The sequence below is a fragment of the Fringilla coelebs genome, assembly GCF_963513975.1.
Source record: "Fringilla coelebs genome assembly, chromosome: 2".
In the NCBI taxonomy this organism is placed as follows: Eukaryota; Metazoa; Chordata; class Aves; order Passeriformes; family Fringillidae; genus Fringilla; species Fringilla coelebs.
Genome location: NC_140029.1, coordinates 114,800,189 through 114,821,242, shown reverse-complemented (window position 1 = coordinate 114,821,242; position 21,054 = coordinate 114,800,189).

The window sequence follows — 21,054 nt, the reverse complement described above, 5'->3', positions numbered from 1 at the left end:
TGGTGGATTTGCAGAGCAGGGAGAGGCTGGAGCTGTGGGAGGGAGAAAAGGAGAAGGTGGCTGAGGTGCCACTGGAGGAGATTTGGCAGGTGGAGGGGGCAGGGAGCCAGAAGGACTTGTTCTCCTCTGCTGGCAGGGTGACTCTGAGCACACAGAGCGAGGAAAATCTACTTGAAAAATGAATTTTTAGATGAGAAGTGTCATTTAAGTAAGAAAACAGAATGTGACTGCACTTCTCTATTAAGATGTGACACAGAGACATACAAACACACTTTGGGGTGTCCAGAGCACCATGACCCAGATTCTTCTTGATTCCCTTCCCTGGTCCTTTTTTTTAAATTTTGGAGACATAGTGCTAGAATACAAGATGAGAACAGGAATCATTGGGCAGCTTTCAGTTAAGAAGAATTTTATCCTTTAAATAAATCCACCCTGCCACACAGTGCAAAGCTAAGTGGGGCAAGAGGAAAAGAGCCCCTGAGAGGACAGGCTTATTGATCCCTGTAATGAATAGTCTTGTGTTGTTCTTGCTGAGGCAGCGTCTCAAGACTTATGGCATTTGGCTGGAGGTAAAAAACATGTGTGTGTGTGTGTAAATTCATGTCTCCATGAAGCGTTCCAGCCATGTTTTGATGTGCTGAATGAAATATTATGGCTAGGCTAAATCAAAGCTGGCTGCTTTGGTTTGCCTGCTCAAATCCTGCCTCCACCTGTTTTGGAGGACAACAGGAGATTGTTGTGAGGGATGTGCCATTCTCCCTAACAACAGGAGGGTATGGACCATGACTATAGTAACTCTGTTTGAATAAGGTGGCTGAAGAGACATTAAGTGTTTAACCTGAATAAAAGGCTTAGAAGCCATCACTGGTGTACCCTGGTACATTTTGGTGACAGTCTGTGTGGGCATCTTGGCCAAGACTTGATCTCTGTGCAGTGTCCCCCATTACAGCTGCTGATCCCAACTGCAAAGCTTAAACTGTGTCCTTGCTGCTCTTTATTAAGGATGTGGGCAAAATCTTGCCTTTACTAATTAGGCAAACCCATGTCCACTGTAACTGGAGGCAAATTCAGTAATTTTGCGGAGTTGGTTCATTTATTCAAGGTTAAAGTCTGGCTTAGTGGCCTGTACTTGAGTGGCCATTGAGTAATGTCGCCAACAAATTTAAGTGAAAATGTCTTGGGGTCATCTCCTTATTTAGATGTTGCATTACCTCTCCCTATTTTTGATTGAGGTTCACTCTTTCTAGGCCCACTTTACATTCTTCAGCATAGGAATAAAAAGTTTTGAAGAGTTTATTTTTCAGAGGTTCAGTGTCACGGTTCTTGCTGGATTGATAATCTTAATGGGTTATGTTTGGAATGGTTCCAAATTCTAATTTTGGAAATTGAATTGTTTTAGTGATTAAACAAAGTAACTGAGGGCATCACCCTATTAAATAAGATATTTCATGCATATGATTAATTGTAATCTCAATGTAAATCGTTTTGATTTAGAGATTAATGTTGATTCTTTGCTTCAAATTTACTGTCCATTTGTTTTCTTAATTAAAATTAAAGGTAGAAGACAGATAGCAGAAGAGCCTCTTCAGGATGTTGATGTTCACTTTGTTAAATAGAACATTTTTCATTAGGAGGCTCAGAAGTAATAGGCTTGGTATAACTATATTAACCCTCAGACAATAGTGGATAGATTGTATGGGTTTTCTATTGCTGGCTAAGCTTGTCATGCTTTAGATCACTTAAAAAATATTGGTAGCCGATTTTCTGGCTTGAATGCAGTCTCTTTCAAAATTAAAAGGTAGCCTTTGAAAAATAGCTTCCTGCTTTTTAGAGAGGAAATTTCTCCACCACGCTACTTGAAGAGAGTGTATTTAAAAGTATATCATGTTCCCAAGTCAAAATAAGAGTGTGTGGGGGTAGAGGGAAAGTCTCCTGTTCCCCATCACACAAAGCATCTATGCCTGGTCCTGGTCCAAATGGCTCCAGCATGGTATCAGCTTCAATAAATGGTTATCTTCTCATTGCTCAGCTGTTAAACTAAATCCAGTGGGGTGTGTTAATGCACTCTGTTATCTCTGGGTATGAAAGCCAGGAGCTGTACAAGGGCAGTATTGACACAACATTTGTGTTTCCAATATATGCTGAGCAAAATGTCCATTAAATACTTTATAATACAGAGGGAAGCCATAGAAAGGATTTGTTGTGTTCATGCAGTAGAATGGTAACAACATTAAAAGCTTTTTAGTGCAAGGATGTTGGGCTTTTGGGGAAAATGAATATCACTGATAAAGCTCCAAAGCTGCTTTGTATTAATGGGGTATGTTATGATACAATATGATGATCTTAATTCATCTTAATAAGAATGCAAATTATTGCCACAGCAAAGCAGTATTGAAAATCATTGGAGATCAAATAATGACTGCAAATTCCCCCACATCACCACTCTGGTGCCTGATTGTGATTTACAGCAGCAGCATCTCGTGCTTCATTTCTAGATCTTGAGATAAGATTGATCAAACTACAAACAGAGAGGAAACTTGAAAAAACAGTTGTGCACCAGAGAGCCATCAAGTACACTAAAGTAATTGGTGATGGATGTCTGACTGATCTGATCCAAGCTGCTGCTTGGTTTTCTGTGCTGTTCCTTCCTAAGATGTGTTTTTATGGCTTTTGATGCAAATGAAAGCTTCTCTTCCTTTTCATGTGTAGACCACCTGGCCTATAGCAAGGTAGAAATCATCTGTCTCATGTCTACAGCCTCTGTCATTGAACCAAAGTCCTCTCCTTTCATAACTACTTCTGATCAGATGATATTGAGCCATTTTCAGTTGTAAGCTTTTTTGGAGTTGGGGTTTGTGAGATACAGCTCAGATGGAGCAGCATTTTTTCCCCCAGAAAATGGAAAATTCTTTCCATGTGGAGGCTATAGCTACCATTTCAATAACAACCATTTAAGTTGTAACATTTGTTAAACTGTGAATGGTTGAAAACTTGGTTCTGGTGCATTCCTGGCATTGCTCATGCAGTGAGCACTGTTAAGCATTCTGAAAACATAAACTTAATCTAGTATTTCCTGATGTACTTCTCCTGTGAAAACTGATTTAAGCCAGTGCTAATACAGGGAAATCCTCCATCAGTTTAAATTTCCAAAGAGTTTGTTTGTTTAAAATTTAAGGAAAATTTTCAGGAATCCTCCTATAATGTTTGTAGTATCAACAGAACAGTGTATCAACACAACACATCAGTGAGCTATAACATTAAAAGCAGCTTCTGCTGCCTCAAAATGTGCTTTCTCACATGTCCTGCAGGACCAACTTGTTTTCAAGGTCTGTCACAGGTTGTACTGTAGCTCCCAACACTGTTTAAAATTTCCTTCTTTTCCAGATGTGTGTTTCCTTCTTTTCTGTGTGTTTATGAGGCAAGCAGGGTTTGGGCTCTGTGTCCTTGTCAGTTGTGCAAACAGCTGGATTGGAGAGGACAGCTCAGTGTTCCCTCTCTGCTATTTGGTTTCCCAGAGAAATCAAAGATAATGATGGGGGAATGCTGCCCTAATTTAGGCTTTATTGGAGCCAACCTACCACTTTGTAACCACTACAGACAGAGCTGTGTGCTCCCACTGATCCTAGCAGTGTGCAATTCCCTAATTATCCCCTATCAATGGAGAACTTCCCATGGAGATCAAGGAGGCACTGAAGAACTGCAGAGAAGTACCTGTCTATTTATCCTTTCAAAGGCCTTCTAAGGGAGGAAAAGGAAGCCCTTGGGCTGCTCTCCCATTAGTTACCCCAGGAGGATGGGGACACCTCCCCTTTTGGTGAACTCCTTGGCACAAGGGAGCAAATGCATCATCTTCTGTGTAGGAACAGTGTCTTGCTTTCCTTTGTTTCCTCTTGTTAGATGTGAGCCAATTTGTTCCTGATGCATTTTGTCCCTTTCTGGTTAGCTTTGTGTCTTGTCTTTAATGCACTGTGATTAATGTTGGTTCTTTTGTATTCCTCAGCCATGTAAACTTGTTTTTGACATATGATTTATGTTTCTTTCTGTTTTCAAGTGCCTCTTTCTGGCACACCCGTGATGGTCTTGCTATGCATTCTGTTCCTCTCTATCAGAAGAAAAGCTGTTTTGCTTAAAATAATTATGTATGTATATAGTCATGCTTTTTTTTTTGGACTGCTTTAATCCACAGTGTTATTTATTACACCCATATGTCAAATTCTCAATTGCTTCTCTTCTATTCTCCTGTTAGTCAGGACTGGAGCAGAAATAACTCCCCTCTAGTACTTTCTCTAAATTTATTTTTTTGGTAGCTGGAGGTGGTTAGGGGGTTTATCCAGAGATTATCCCAGTGAATTCCAAGTGGTCAGTGTGGCTCTCTGCTGCTTTATCAACATCCCTAGATGAAGTTCTCTGCCCCATGCATCAGCGGCTTTTTTTCTGAGCTGCTTTAGATCTGGTGGTAGTAAATAGTGACATCACCCTTTGGATTTTATTTTTCCTTTTTTGGTCTTTTTTCCTCATTTCACATTGAATTACACTTGGAATTTAATGTAATCAATTCCTGTGTTCTTCCTACAGAGTGAGTGGCGCTCAGCTGTAGAGTTTGCTCAGAAAGCCTCTCTGAGTGCTGGTTCAAGTATGAGAGCTCCCATTTGTTCCTCTCTCCCCTGCTCCTAGGGCTGCTGAACAGACATCCAAGTGAGTTTCCCTGAGTGTCAGGCTGCTGCTCCTTCTGATAGACTCTATTACAGCTCCTTATCACTTCCCCAGATTTCAGCCCCCTGGGCCAGATCGTTGCTTTTGGAACACTCGAATTCTGTTATCCTCTGCTCTTCAATCTGCCTGCAGATCTCTCCCACTTGATAGGCAAGCTGATACTTTCCCCCCTGCTCCTCTTATCTCTGCTCAGAGACACTTCTTGGTGGGATAACATTCCCTAGTTGGAGGAGCCAGAGATGCCTTGCTGGTGCCATCTGCACAGCTACAGAGAGGCATCTGTCTCTGTCACTGCCAGCCCACAGGATTTGTGCCTGGGCTCCAGCCTGGCCCCCACCCAGCCCCATCAGTCACAGGTGAGCCTGGTGCCCTCCAGCTCCTCTGCAAAATCAGGGACCTGGTCTGAAAGAGATGGGCAAGGGGAGAGGAAAAACATCCAGCAAAATCTTGCTCTACATTTGGCTTCTGTTCTGTACCAACATTTGGAAATGAAGGCGGTTTTATATTAACACAATGGAATTACAAAAGGCTTATCAATCAGAATGGTAAATTGTAAAGGAAATTAAACTCTTTTAAACTGCCTTGCTGTGGAGTGCCTAATCACTGCAGGGGATAGTGCTTAATATGAAACCCTTCCTGATGCTGCTTTTCTTGCATGGGTGGGAGATCACCTAGAATAGGAAAGCAGGGTTTTTCAATCAATTAAGCACAGTATATTTACTTTATGTATATGCATATATATTTTATTCCTTATGTCACTGCTTATTAAACTGAAATCCATCATCATAATTTTTCAATGACTTATAATTTAACCTTTTGCTCTACATAAATATTCAGTTCTCCTTATAGCAATCAGAAGAAAGCCTGGTGAACCTAATAATGCAGGATTTAATACAAAATATGTGCAGGAGATAATTGGTGAAATGACCTTTCGTTTGTGGCAATAACTTCATACTCCTGATTCAGAATTATTCCCCTGCCTTCTACCTCTAGGCTTGCTGTTTTGAATAATGACATCTCTCAACTGGCAGATAGCAGATCTGAAGGAAGGAATTTTCAGGAGGTGAGTTATGCCCCATGGACTCACTTCTGCCCAGGGTGGAATGTCTGAGAGCCTGTCAGTAAATGGACCTGGGCTACTGTGAGCACTCTTGGAATTGCCCAGGCTGGCATTTCACACTGAGCATGCCCCAGGACCCTGTCTAAACATTTTTTAGCTGTTAAACATTTGTAATGAGAGGACCCAAAGGTGCTTATGGTGTTGTTTCAAGGGTTGCCAAGTGCTGCTTGGAATCGAGGTTTTTCAGGGCTGTCAGTGAGGGAATCATGACAAGGAATTAAATCGCAAGCGTGGAGCCTCCCTCACAGGCACAGTCTGGGGATCAGGGGATAGGCAGTGACTGTGTGAGCTGGGAGATGTGGAGCATGTCTGGGGGTGGCTTCCAGGAACAAAAACTTGAGGCTTCAGCCTGTCATGGGAGTCCTTCTTCCCAGGAGCCATCTCTTCCCAGCTGCTTTGTCCCATAATTGTGCTTGTGTGGCAGGAAGTGAATATTTCTCTCCACTTCTGCCAGTGTGGAGGGGGCACAGCTGTCTAGGAGCCAGCATCAGAGGGCAAGGGTTTGTTTCTTGTTTCTGCAGGGGAAAAGGAACTCCCTCACCCCCATGGTGTGCTTGGCACCATCAGCTGGAGTCACTGTGGTGAGAAATGGCAGCTCATGAGGCAATTTAATGTTTCAGTGCTGGATGAGAAGTGTGCATGCCTAAGGAAAGGCTGTTCTCCACATCCCTGGTTTGGTTGGGACAGAATTCCTGTCATCATTTCCCAAGACCAGCTGTGACCATGGACAGCACCCCCTGCAGCCCATCCTGCTGTTGGAGGGCATGGATGCTGTTTAAAATCAGAATATCTTCAGTTAGAAGGGATCTACAAGGTTTGTCTCACCAAACTGCACCACTTTGCAGTTCCCCAGCACTTGGACATTGCAGCTCAAGGATTTTGAGCTTAATTGTTCATTGTTCAGTATCTCTGATTGGAAAACATATTTATGAATGGTTGTAGGAAGCTGAACTTAATACACATTCCAGAAAAAAATAGTCTGAGAACCAAATGCTATCAGATGTCAGATAACTATTACTAGTAAGGCAAGAAATGTGATTGAGCTAATACAAAATACCCCCGATTCTCCAGCTGGCTTGTATGCTAACACTGGTCTTTTTTTTTTATTGAGATGAAAGGTAAAAATGTGTGTGTCTTCAGTACATTAACTTTAGTGCCACTGTTTCAGCATTAGCCTATTTTTTTTTTCCTTACCTTTCTATTCCCATATATGTAAAAATAACTTACTTGCTAAAGGGGGAATTTAAAATTCATTTCACAGTGGACAGAGGAGACCAGAAAGCTTCCTCAAAATACTTCTCTTTATTTTACATCTTGATTGCTCCTGGACACTATTTTCCTATCACAAGCAGCCAAGAATTGAGGCCAAGTGCCAACAGCAGTGGATGGTGCTGCAGAAACTTCCATCCTCTGCCTGCTCAGCCCAAGAGGAGCTTAATGTGAGGAAAGGTATCTTAACTTACACTATTTAAAGTGCTTTGGAGCTGAGTACTGTTTGCTTTTCTTTGCCCATTGAAGGGAACCATCAATTTCCATGCAAATATTTGGTGGAAGGGTTTCTCCTTGGTTTGGTCTAACATATATGAAATTGTGGGAACTGACAGAGACAATAGCTCAATTTTCTGTTCCTTGGCAGCTCTGAGCACCCCTTGCAGGAGCAGTCCCTGGCCATGCTGCAAAGGCCGTGTGCCCTAGGAAAAGTTTTGAACCCATGCATCATTTTGGTAAAAACTGACCTTCAGAGCTTAGTTTTTAAACCATGTAGGTGTCCTGTGTAAAAAAAATGGTATGTGCCTCCTGTCTCCATGGGAAGGAAAAGGGGGAGGTCCTATGGCACAACAGCTGAATGATTTCTATATCACTTACTTTATTTTAATAAATTGTATCTGTCTAGCCTGAGATCTATTTTACTTTCCACAGTGTTTGGGATCTTTAAAGCTGTATTCCACACCATTTTTCCAGTGAGAAATTTTTGTCATTAGGAGCCCAAACAGATTGGGAAGGGTGTGATGAACATGAAACTAACCATGTGATCTTGGAATATGAATTTTGTGTGCCATTTACCCTTGACTTCTGAACAGAGAGGCTAGAGGTATTTGCTTGTGGCCAATTAATTTTCCAGGAGAGTGTTAGCAGATTATTGCTATGCTTCAAAACAAATTAAGTTTCCATAATAGGTATAATTCCCATAAAAATATGTATTAACTACCCACAGATTAACAGCAGGGGAGAAATAAATGGGAAAAAAAACTAACACAAAGATTTTTATGGGAAGTTGCCCAGAGGGAAAGGAGCTGGGGGTGCTGGTGGCCAAGGAGGCCAGGGGCACTGGGCCTGGATCAGGAATAGTGCGGCCAGCAAGACCAGGGTACAATGATTGTCACCTGTGTTGATGAGGCCACACCTCAAATCTTGTGTCCAGTTCTGGGCCCCTCACAGCAAAACAGACCTTGAGGGGCTGGAGTGTGTCCAGGGAAGGATCTTGGAGGTCTTTTCCAATCTAAATTATTCTGTGATACATTTTTTTGAGGCCAACTCTTTGAAAAGAGACAAATATTTTTGGAGGTGGGGAATGCTTTAGGAGAGATGCTGGGAATGCTTTAGGAGGGACTTTATTCAAACAGCATTTATTGTACATTTCAGAGAGTTGTTGGTACCATAATGAACATGTGGGGGAAGGATTCTGGGTTATTTGAAATTCAAAATGGAGAACTAAATGGCTCAGGCGGGCAGGCAGGGTTCTTACCTCATTACTGGTGGCTGTCTCATAACCCAAATTTGCAAGTTGTGTTTCCTGTCTTGTGGTGTCCCCTGTGCTGTGTCCCCTCAGGAAAGGGTTTTGCAGGAATGTGAAAACTTTGACCGCTTTTGTCCAGGATTGAGTGAGGTTGGTGAATGTGGAGTGATGCCAAATAACAATTGCTCTTGTACCAGGGAGTTCAGCAGCACCTCCCTCTGCTGACAGAACAGGGACCTGATCTGGCTGGCTGGGGGCAGGAGGAAAATTATTTTGAAGTTGTCTCCATACACATTTCTTCTGTTGAAATGATGTTTGCTCCTTACCACATCCCCAGAGTGTATGGATGCCGCTTCATGTACCAAAGGGAAGAATATTTTTATATTTTGCTATGATATTTGTAGTTGCTCTTGGCATTTCTTTGCTGGTAAGATGTGTGGCTGGAAAGTTTAAGGTTACTGCAATAAAAATGTCATCCATTATTTGAAAAAACATAAAGAAAAAGTGATACATGGCTATATGATAATGAAGCACTTTGATTAAAAGCATCCAACAGCCTGTGATGTATGGGAGCTCACTGGAAGACCATTGGAGTGTAATTAATTATTAGCTGTTCTTTATGAGCTCTGGTTGCTCCTCTGCTAGCAGGATTGATTGTGAATGGTGGCAGAGAAGCAGGCTCTTGTCTGGAGTGCTGCACAGTGAATATCTGGATGCTGGCAGGAGCAGGTGGTGTGAGATGGGTGATGGAGAGCAGAGCCTTCCCCCTGCAGCCACTGAAGTCAGACAAGTTGTTGAGCCCATGGAGCTGCTGCTGATGGACTGGTTGGGAGCCAGCACAGCTCCTGCCTGGTGAGTGCAGAGCTGTGTCCTAAAAATTGTGGTTGAGCACAGCAGGACTCTGCTTGGGCTCTCAGCTTTGCCTCAAAGGCTGGACACACAAGGTTTTTGTGCTGGTCTCCATGGCCTCTTCTCTTCTCTGGGGTTAAATTGAGGAGTTAACATAATTTCTCTCCTTTTATGACATCTATATATGCTTTAAATTGAGCTTTTCAGAAGGGTGTAGTGCTAATTCATTTCAAGAGACATCATCTGAGAAGTTGTTAGTACTGCAAAGGATTTTTGTAATCAGTCATTCAATAATTTGAGTTAATGGAACTAAAGTGTAATAATAAAAAAATGCTTCCCCTTATTCTCCCCTCTGCAATGCAAAAATCTTTATTTCCTGTTAATGTTGCTCTCTGTCACAGAGTAAAACATTTTAGGCTATCATTACATCCGGAAGCATCAAAACCAATTTAATACAATTTTTACATAGATAAAACCCTCACAAGAAACTTAAGGTTTGGCTTACTGTGGTTGCTGGGCTAATTTGGCTGCCTGAACTCTTGGGAGAAAGAGCCTGAGATATTTCCAAGATCTTGTTTCAAGTGCAGATGAGAAACTTAAATTGCTGTTTTTATTATTACAATTTGGATTTATTGAATGTTGTCAAAGGATTTTTCAGGTGTACTTTTCTGGATGGAACTTGAAGAAAGAAATCTGGTGCTGGAAATGTACATACCCTGCTGCTGAATTTCATGAAAAAACAAAACAACCCCAACCCTAAAATAATTTAGTGATAACTGGAAAAGCAAACAGAAAACTTTGAATTGGGATGGATCCTGGGAAGCATGAGACAATCAATCTATGTTGAGTGTAGGGTTATCCCATGAAGAAAGAGGTTAAATTTGGAAGTGTTGAAACTCTGTCCCAACACTTTGTACCCTTACTTTTTACAGAAAAATGCTCTTATATTATGCTCTGGTCTACATAAAAAACCAAAAAACAAACAAACAAAAAAACCCCCAACAAAAACCAAAAAACAGACACCCCCCCCCCCCCCCCAAAAAACCCCCCCCCCCAAAAAAAAACCAAAACCCAGTTAGTCTTAAACATTGTCCTATTACTTTTGGAGTAGAAATTTTGTATTAAAACAGTTTTAAGGATACTGTTTGCTAAAGCAATTAAGAAAATCATGGGTGGTATTTTCCCAACCAGTCCTTTGCACAACAAATAATGGAGACTAGTGGATGGCAGTCAGGGTTGGGATTATTTTTACTTTTTCTGGAAACATCTATTTGGAAAGAACAGGAAAAGAGGAAGGACAAGAGTCCAGGCAGGAGCAAAGCAAGCGTGGCTGGGAATATTTTTTATTAAATACGTGAAGGAATGAAAGGCCAAGCACCAACTGCTTGCAAGGCTCCAGTCTGCCCTGATGATGTGAGAGGGAGGGAAAGATTTCAGGGCTCTGTGAAACAGCCCAGGGCTGCAGCTCTGCGTGTGGCTTTCCTGGATGTGGTCAGGAGCTCCCAGTCCTTGAGCTGAAACCTGGAAGCACTTGGGCTGCAGGTCTCCAGCAGTGGTTCCTCCAGGTCCAGCCTTGGGGAGGGATGATGTTGGGAGGTGAGGGCTTCTTTCCCTCCCTCTGCATGGGAAGGGGATCTGTGCTTGGAGGGAGGTCTCTTCCTTACTATTCAGTTGGGAGATAAACAGGATCCAGCTATGGTCATACTCAATGTCTTTTCTTCCTGAAATGTCTTTTTTTTTTTTTTTTTTTTTGTGCAGTCCCACTGCCACTTACTCTGTAGCTTATTTCATATGTGAAAATAATAGTTTATAAATTACATTTGTGGTTAACTTTTGCTTATACATCATAAAGAGAAATATCCTATAATTATTATGGTTCCCTAGTAAATGCACTGTTATTACCTAGTTATTTTGGCCATATGGATTGCACCATATTTAAGGTCCCAGTTCAATAAAAGTACATCTGGTTCCTGTGCTGCAAAAACCTATTAAAGATTGAGGAAACCATGCAAATAGATTTATATGGTCTTTTGTTGCATTTTACAGTGTTTAATTGGCCTTTCTATTGAGAGTAACCATGACAAACTTGAAATTCTGGGAGTAGCTACTTTGAGCAATATTCCTGCAGTTCCTACAGAGTTAATATCTGCCATTCTCCTGTTAGGACATGTTTTAAGGGTCTCACTTGTTAGAGTCTCCTCCACTTCCTTTGGGAGAATATCCCACAGCCTCATAGATCTCCATGTCAGGAAGTCTTTGACCACAATTTATGTAACTGCATATGTTTCATATGGATTTCTCCTTGGCCTGTGTAAAATATGACATGGGGCTTCAGCAGGAATTAAAAAAAAGAAAAAAGGCTTGAACATGAATGGCATTAGGAACACTTTCTATGTAGTCTATAAAGCTGGTTCATTAAACAAAGCTGAAAACGGGCTGAAGGGAGAGGGATTCCACAGCTGCAATTAGCAGCATTTCAGCTTATGGAAACAAGTTTAGCAGGAGCAAAATAGTAGCAGAAATATTTTTGCTTCTTCTCCATTGACAGGCTCCTGGCCAAGCAGACTCTGAAGTTTTCTGATGCTCTTGTGCTTCAAACAATAATCTCACAAATTTCAGACTTTCCCCCCCATTTTAATTTACATATTTCCCCACCTTCAGAACTTTTAAAATACTTAGCATGTCTTTTAAAGTACTTATCAAATTTAGACATTAAATAAATGTCTCAATTTGTGGTGCATATTTACAGCAAATTTAAGACTTGCTCCTGGTTTAGCTCAGGATATTGAGCGCTTGTCCCCTACCAGAATTTTTTAGGCTCAGGTGAACTCCTTATAATGCCAGTGGAATTTTGTGTGGTCTTTTGTCAGCTTTGAAATCCAAGCCCAGAACCAGCACTTCTGTGTTATAGATGGGAGAGGAGGCTGATGTTCCTTAGGCTTTAATCTGCTGTTGGAAGTTTCTTTGAAAAATTGCTGCAACTTTTTGCCTTGGTTCTTTTCTTCCCCTCCTTCTTCCCGAGTAAATCTTTAATGAGGATCTGAGTAATTTAGTGTATCTCTGTTTCTGAAGTGAGAGGGCACAAGTTTTCTTTCCTTATTAAGATATTTGTCTAAGATGGTTCTGGATCATTTTCTTGTTGGCATGATGACGACTTCTTTAGCTTTAGGCTCATGCTCTCAGCTGTTATTAAAGTGTGAAGTGATAAACTCCTTTTATCTGAAAAGATGTTGGAGACTTAATCACAAAACATACCCAGATAACATTAATTTCTGCTAACCCATTTTAAGGGAGTGAAAGTTGAAAGTTTTTATGACATTTTTCATCTTTCTGTAAGGACAAATAACTTTGGAGGAAACTTTATCTGGTAATCCTTGCAGGAATTAAAATTACAGTGCAGGAAGGATACCTGGCATACCAGAGCTGAGTTACTGCGCAGTCAGTTTACTTAAAATGAGAGCAAAATAGGATGAATCCAGTGAATAGGATTCACTGGATTTCTCTTTGGGACCATGGATTTCCTTGGGGCCACCTCCCAGGGGGATGGGCTGTGCTGTACACTCAGGAGGATAAAAACCCTGCTCTTTCTTTCTCCAAAACCAAAACTTCAGACCACATATATCCAAAGTTTGCTTGTGCTAGAGCCCAAAGTGCAGCTTCTGTGTATAGAGGGTTGTGACTCCTTTTTAGCCTGAAAACACCTTAATTTTATTATTAATGATCTGGACTTTTTTTGAGGGGGAGGTGGTGAACAGAGACAGGTTTTGCTGCGTGAGGACATGTTCCACTTACAACTGCAGAGTGCTGTGAGTGGGAAAGGGGCAAGAGAGGAGCTGCAGTCAGAGACTTAATGAAAATGGGAAGGAAAGTTTTGTAGGAGGTCCATCTTCCTAGGAAGAGAGACAGAGGAGAGGGCTCCAGCAGCAGGTTGCTCAAAATCCAGGTTTGGGTGAAGGGCTGTGAGGAAGGAAAAAGAGCCGAGGAGCAGGAGAAGGAGCTCCCACCTGGAACGATGCCACCATTGCTCCAGCTGCTCACCCCACTCCTGCTCCAACATTTGTAAGGGCAGATTCCCTGCCAGGGGAGGGGAAGGGGGAGCATCCAACATCTGCCACATTGCTGGTTTCAGTGCCTGCCACGAGCTGCCTTTCATGGGAACACACCAAGGCTCCCTCCCCTCTGTGTGGTGTCTGGCAGGGATGATGGGAAATGACAAACCTGAACCAAAAAATCCCATCCCAACATGTTATTTGGCTAAAATGTAAATAAAGGTCTTGCAAAACCAGTGACTTATTTCCTGCCCTCTGGCTCCCCAGATATGTCTGGAACTAAATGCTTGAGTTTGAATGGTTTTGCAAATCAAACCCTTTATTTGGGTGAAAGAAGTAGGTACTACAGAAAAGTAGAATAAAATTCCCCATTAAAACGAGCGTGTCAAATTTGTCATTGTGGCAGTGTTGTCATTTTCTTTACATTCAAAACATCAACTTTGAAGAATCCAACTTCAGCTGAAGTCTGATCTCCTTAGAGTTACCTGCTGTTTCACAAGAAATAAAATGTAATACCAGATTTTTTTCTTTACTTTGTGTGAAATGTATGGGTAATCTTGACAGACTGACACAAAAGAGAAAGATTCTTAGGAAGGCAATATGCTCAGGGTCACAACATCTGTCTTTAATGTAAATTGGACCCTCTTCAGGCATTTTCTCATGTGCTGTGTTTGCACGTCTCTGTTTATTATTGTCAGATGAGTTGCCTTTATGAAAGGGACATGATCTATTAACTATTTACATACACACATCTGTCTTGTAGGGAAATCTACTGGCACAGGAGAATGTGTCATGGCTTGAAAGGGTGCAGGTTCAGCAGATTTCTGCTTCTGTGATCTGCATGAGCTCTTACAAGCAATGTTTGCTCAGCTTTGCAGCTGTCTTAGCCTCACACATGCATCCTCCTGGGCTGTAGCTGTAGTTTTCACTCTTTCCAGGAGAATGTTTACATTAAGATGCTCAAAAAATGTAGTAGACTAAAAATTAAAAGTGAAATAAATCCTGAGCAGATGTAAGCAAGCAGAAGTCTGGTTCAGCAGTTCTGCGTTTGGAGTCCAGGAGCTACAAGAGACTCTTGCATTTCTGTTCATCCTTTGAATAGGTTTCTAGCACTGTTCCAGATCATGTTTTTCAGATTTTTCCCTGGAACAACACAGCCAAGTGAAATTAAAAAGAAAAGAAATTGCATTTTCAATTGAGTGCAGAATTTCAGGTAGGACACCCTGGTGTTTCACTGGGTTTTGACAACAGTGTGGAGGGTGAACTGCAGAATGTGAAAATCAATGTTAGATTATTTTTTTAAGGTTATCTGCTTGCTGCTACATGCTAGACATGGTGAATGCATAGATATCTGCATTGGCTGGGCAAGAAAAATTCTGTTTGTGGTGGAATAGCAATGAAGAGAGCAGGGTGGAAGGGTCTCACTGCCATTCTGAGTACGAGGAGCACCAGCAGCATGTCCTTGTGAAAACATGACAAAGATCAAGGCAAGAGGTCTCCAAGTTGAGTCTCCTACCTCAGCACCATGGAACCAGAGCTGCCAAGATCCAAATTCGTCTTCCCTTCATATTCAAAAGCTTCAGAGAGAGGTTTGCTGAGATGTTGTATTGTCACACTTTGCTCTTCTTACAGATCCCTGCACAAAGGGATGTAGCTGTGACTTCTCAAAATCATGAATAGAAAACTTTTCTGGTTTTTCCCCTGTGATTTTTTTCTTGTAAAGTTTATATGTGTGCCTCCCCTTTCTTGATCGTGTTCTAGCAATCTACTTGGGTTTTCCTAATTTCTTTGTGACTTAAGAAACAAGCCAAAATTATATATGGGCAGCTATTTTTTGTGGGTTCCCTCCCAGGCTTTCCTTATAAGGGTTCTGGTAGGAAAGATTTTACTTTTTCTTGTACATTAACACTAAAAAGTACAGGGGCCTGATATTATTTGAACACAGGATTTTCTGTGTAGAGAGTTCAGCTTGGCTTTCAAATTCAGAACTCTTATGCAAGTGTCACAGGGAGAAATCTGAATTCCAGCATCCTCAGTCTCTACTTTAGACTTGCGTGGTGTCTGGTTATGGGACACCATTAAATCTTTGTGTGACCATCTTGTGTCTATTTTTTTTCCATGTGTGTGGGAGGTGGGTTTTTTGTGTGTGGTTAGTTTTTTAGGTTTTAAGGTTTAGTTGGTTGTTTGGGTGTTTTTTTTGGTGTGTTTTTTTTTTTTTTTTTTTTTTTTTTTTTTTTTTTTTAAACATGTGTGCATTTTAAATTCAAGTTTAGATTTTTATAACAGTGTGTGGGGTGGTTTTTTCCCTTCCACCGTTCCTGCCTAGATGATATCTCAGCTTTGTAAGATTTTTCTGGATGGAAATTTGACACAGATATATTCACCTGAAGCAAATTTGAAACAAATATGGTTGTAAAACCTGAGCATGTTTTCAAGCAGATGTTTCAATACAGTGTGATTTACTTATCTGGTCAGTACATGACCAAAAATGTCCCATTTTAGATGAGTGGATTTTACCTGAAGCTGTTCACATCTGGTGATATTTTCATTCTTGGGGATTGTGTAGACCCTTTAAAATGAGAGCCCTTTCTGGTGAAGATGTGCTGGTTGTGCCAGGTGAGAGTTATCACTCTTTACAGCTGATGTCAGGAATGTTTATGGGATGGAACTTGAATCCCTGGGATAAACCAGTATGGCTGAGTCATGTTTTCACTGTGCTCACACCTAGGCTGATGAGTTAGGCTCTTCTGGCTGGTGCCCGTAGCAAAAAGCCAGGTGTGATATTTGTAGCACATTGGCTCAAAAACTTCTTTTTGTTTTCAAATTGAAAAGTTACAGGGCCATACAAATGTGCATTTTTTAACTGGGGAAAAAAAGAGGGTGAAAAAAATCTGTTTTTTCATTAATTAGGCTTTTTCACCATCCCATGCCATTTCTGGTTAATGGTTATTTATTTTATAATGGTTTGGGTTGGAAGGGAGCTTGGAGAACATCTCATTCCAACCAAAGTCCCATGCACTGCCTGGCAGAATCAATCCTGTGCTGAGTGTAGGATGCTTCTATAGGTTTGGAGCAGCCTGAACAGCCCTATCTACTCCCATTCCTGGAATTGCCAGCCCTAATTTCTTGTCCTTGCCTCCACCAGTCAATAAAACATTGCCACCAAGAAATTTTGCCTTCTTAATCCCCAGTCTTCCCTTGTTTGTTGGTAGCTTGAAAGCAAAATTCAGATAACAATATATTGATTTCCATGTCAGGCTATCAATTCATTGTTTTGTATTAAAACCCCAAATATACAATATTTAATTATGTGATGTGTTTTGGAAGGAAGATTAAAAATACTTTAAAAAATCAATTGAATTTAAGTCTGTATATTTTTGAAATGTGGATTGAATGCAGCTGTCTCTGGCTCTGCTTTTTTGGCTTGCTATCACCCTTTAGAATGTCACTGTTTTAAAGCTGAATAAATAACTAACAACCAAGAGATAGCAAAAATGTTATTTAGTATTCTCTTCCCAGTGGCTTAGGAAAGGTTACAAACCCTGATATCTGATTAGTCGTCCTAAGGGTTTTCCTGCAAGTTTTTTAACTATTCATTTATTAATTTCATTTATAGTCGTTAATCAGAACTAAAATACAGGCACAGGATTCAGGATCCCAGAAAAGCAGCCATAAATTATGAATAAGTTTAAAGAGCATGATGTATCAAGTGATCATGCTGGTAAACCACCAGGAGTTTGGTGTCTGTACCACAGACATTTGTGGTAATCCAGCTCTGCCTTCTAGGACAGAGCTTTCTTTTACTCTTCCTTGCTGTTCTGCCAGTTCCCACTCATCTTGTCTCCAAGACAGGGAAAGATTTCAAAGCTGGCATTGATTGGAACAGATGAAGTGCACTTAAAAATGCAGTGGATGTATGTAAATGGGTGGGGTAATTCTGTATGGCATTCTTACTGTCTGGTATAGAACTGCAGGCACCTCTATGTGGTGTCTGGAAAATTAAAAAAAAAAAAACAAAACAAAACAAAGAAACTTTGTTATATTCTACTCACCTAGATCAAAGCCACTTCACAAATTCTTAATGTAATGGAGCATCTTTCTTAAATCTAAATAAAGTTCTGTCCACTCTTTGCCAGGTTTTAAGGTCCAGATGGCTCAGGCTTATATTTATGCTGAAGGAAAGGACTCTAATCTGTCTTAATATTCTTGTAGTAATCACCAAAAATGTTGTAGGGCCTTGGGGCTGGTCCCTTTGAAAACTTAGACGTGCTAATAGGTGTTTGTCAAAGTGAGGTCCTCGTGGACTCAGACCCTCAAAAAGGTGGTTGAGTCAATGTTTATTTTTCGAGGCATGCAGGGATGCAGAGGTTTATATAAGATTATGTATATAGAAGTTAGTGGTGTAGAATTATGAGCTATTTGATTAAATGGGTGCTGAAGTGTTCAACTCCTTAAAGACCAGTTTAGCCTGGGTATTTGAAAACAAGAACTCTTAATCTAAGTCATTACAGCTTTGGTATTGTAACCAAATAGAACTGTACTCATAGCAGTCCTGGAATAAAATGGAAAGTGAAAATTAAACAGGGGAAGATTTACTGCTGTTTCAATCATGCTGAGTTATTGTAGTCATGTAAGAACACTTAGAAAAGCATGAAGCACTTAGAATGCCAAGTTTCTACAATATTCTCTGGCAAGTAAAATGGTGCAGTATTATATAAGTTAATATTTCTTGACACATGCTGACATTTTAGTTAAAACTTCTAAATTATTTTAGACTTTAAGGAGAATGTGCTATTTTTTCTGCATTCCTGGCAAACGTTTTGAGTTGTTTGGTGTGGAGCTTGCTTGACTCTGATCTGCCCTGTACACTTGTAACTTAGAAATTTTAAATTTAACTTGGACAGTTGTTGGTTCTGTGCAGAGGTTGAGCGGGAAGTTGTCTGCTCTAGAATATTTGCCCTCTAGTTTTAATATTTTAATGTGTGAAGGTGTTTGGGGGTAACAGCATCCTGTGACATGATGACAGTTCCTTTAAGCTGTGGGAATACCACTGAAGGGAGTGATCATACAGAGCTCTGGAGGAAATCCAGAAGCTGTTTCAGGAACTACAATTAGGTTTCAGTGTATGCAAGATGTCAGTGATGTGCTTGGACCTGAAAGGAACTTCAAGCTGGTTATCTTGGTGCTGTCTTGCTTAAACCTGACTTTAGCAGGGTGTTGGAGAGGTACCTGGAGCATCCCAATGGAATACCAATAATCTGTGCACTAAATGCAGGGTGTATGGAACAGAGATTCTGCATGGACTACAGAGAAGTAAAGTCAATAAAATCTGTGGAGCTACAGCCAGGCTGATTCCTCCTTGATGCACCTCAGACATTTCTGTGCACACATTCCTGGTACCCAGAAAGCAGCCAGGCAGGAGACAACCCTGATGTCATCTCTCCTGGGTCTTCAGAGGTTAAGAAAGCTAGCTCTGGGTGGGCTATTTCACATTAGGTGGGACATGATTGTCCAGTTCTTTCCCTTGTCTATTAAAGAGAAAAATAACCAAACTAGACAGATCTGATCCAAAGCAGAGGAGGTGGGCAAACACCCAGAGAGCATCCATGGAGTGCTTTCTCCTTCGTAGCTTTCTGAGGAGCTCCTACCTCAAGGCAGCGAGGGTGAGAAATGAAGCCTGGACAGCAGAGTTGCTGCTTTGTGATGTGCAGGGTGTGAGCACTTACATGCAAAATGCTCTTGTAGCAGCTGTGTTTGTGACAGAAACGTGCCATGGCACCTTCCTGGAACCTGGATCCTACTATCCAAAGAGGGAATCTGTAGAGATTAATTTTAGAGGATGTGCTACTTTCTAGGATTTGAGACAGGAATGGAGGGTTGAATTAAGTGTGAAGGAAATAAGTTGAGTCAAGTTCCATAAGTGTTTCATTATGGTCACTGCTCACTGTCTGGTGGATAAACTCAACCACCTTAATAAGTTTTGGGGCTGCAGTACACTGAACTTGCTGTAGGAAAAATTGGAGAGATAATAACTACACCTCATAGAAACATTCAAATCATGTACCAGAGGCTGCATTTCACAATTCCAGCTGCTGCCCTATGGGTCACTGTAGCTTTACTGTGTTTGGTCTGAATTCTAAATATTGTCCTGTAACTCTTGCCTTTGGTGTGTTGGTGCTTCATGAGAAGCTCTACTGAAATATTTTAATATATGTGACAGGATAAACCTTGGAAGATGATAATAGAACTTCAAATCTTTGTAGTGTCATGTTCATGATTTAGCTGCTTTGGTTATGTGAGATAATAAGTAGTAAAACGAATTATTTACATCCATATGAGCTCCTCCAGTAGCAGTGCAGGAAGAGAGCAAAGAGAGAGGTTTTTTTGGAAGAATTTCTGTGTCAGGCTGCATTGTTTCCTAAGCCATAAAACAAGCTGAGCCACACACAGTTGCTGCTGTGAGGTCTCTGCTCTCGTGCTGCTGCTGTGCTGAACACCCGCATCTGACCACCTGCTCTCACTCAGCCCAAAACATCCAAAAAAGAAATTCAAACCACAAAAAACGCCTCAGAAACAACTGCCCTGTCCCATCCAACCACACAGCCACCCTCAAGCTGTTCTAGAAAATAGGCCTTGCAGTGAATAATAGGGAAGGGCAGGTGAACAGGAGGCCAAACAGCCAAGAGATCTTTCTTCCTTATATATCAGTGCTGGAAAAATTATCTATTCAGAGTGGGGATTCAAAAGCCAGTCTGCATTCTCAGTTATTTCTAGTTATATTGCAGGTGTTTTCTGCTGGAAAACTTCATGGTTTCAGATGTGATTGCACCTGAAGTTATCCTCTACTTATTTGACCTTGCTTCACTAGGAAAAAAATTTGTCTTTATTCTCTCATTAGGAGACCTGGTTCCAATACTGTGAAGCTTTGCTTTTTTTGTGCTTACTTTTTTAGTAAAGTTAATTAACTATTTTCTGAAACACGTGTAAAATACAATTAGTAATATATTTTACTGTGTTATTTTTGACAACAGGCAGATAATTACCTTCAAAAAAATAACAGATTTTAATCTAAATAAGTATCTAAATTATAGTCGTTGAGCTGTGAAGTAAAACAAATCCAGCTAATCCTTATTTGCATGTGCCAATTAGCTAAGTGTTAATCAATCTCCTATATAAATGAAAATGAGAAGACTCAGCTCTCTGGTAAGATAATGTTTCCCATTAACAACAAGTAAAACCTCCTATTGCTATTACAGGAGAAAAAATTCCACTTCTCTTCCTGTTTAAAATGCCAATAAAACACAGCAATAAACCACTTTTTTTTTTTTTTTTTTTGCATACCTGTTTCTTGAGAAACTTTTGGTCCAAATGTCATGATGGCTTTCATGCCTTGTGAACACCAAAAAGAAGGCAGGAATGGTTAAATAGACAAGCACTTTTGTTCTCTGCCTTCTTGTCCCAGTGCTGCCTCCTAGTTCTGAGGAATATACCTTAGTACAGACTTCAAATACGAGTCCAGTAAAAAAATTCCCATATGGGAAATTGTGATGTTGAGACTACAGTTTTTTCTTTCATGGGGAAGCACT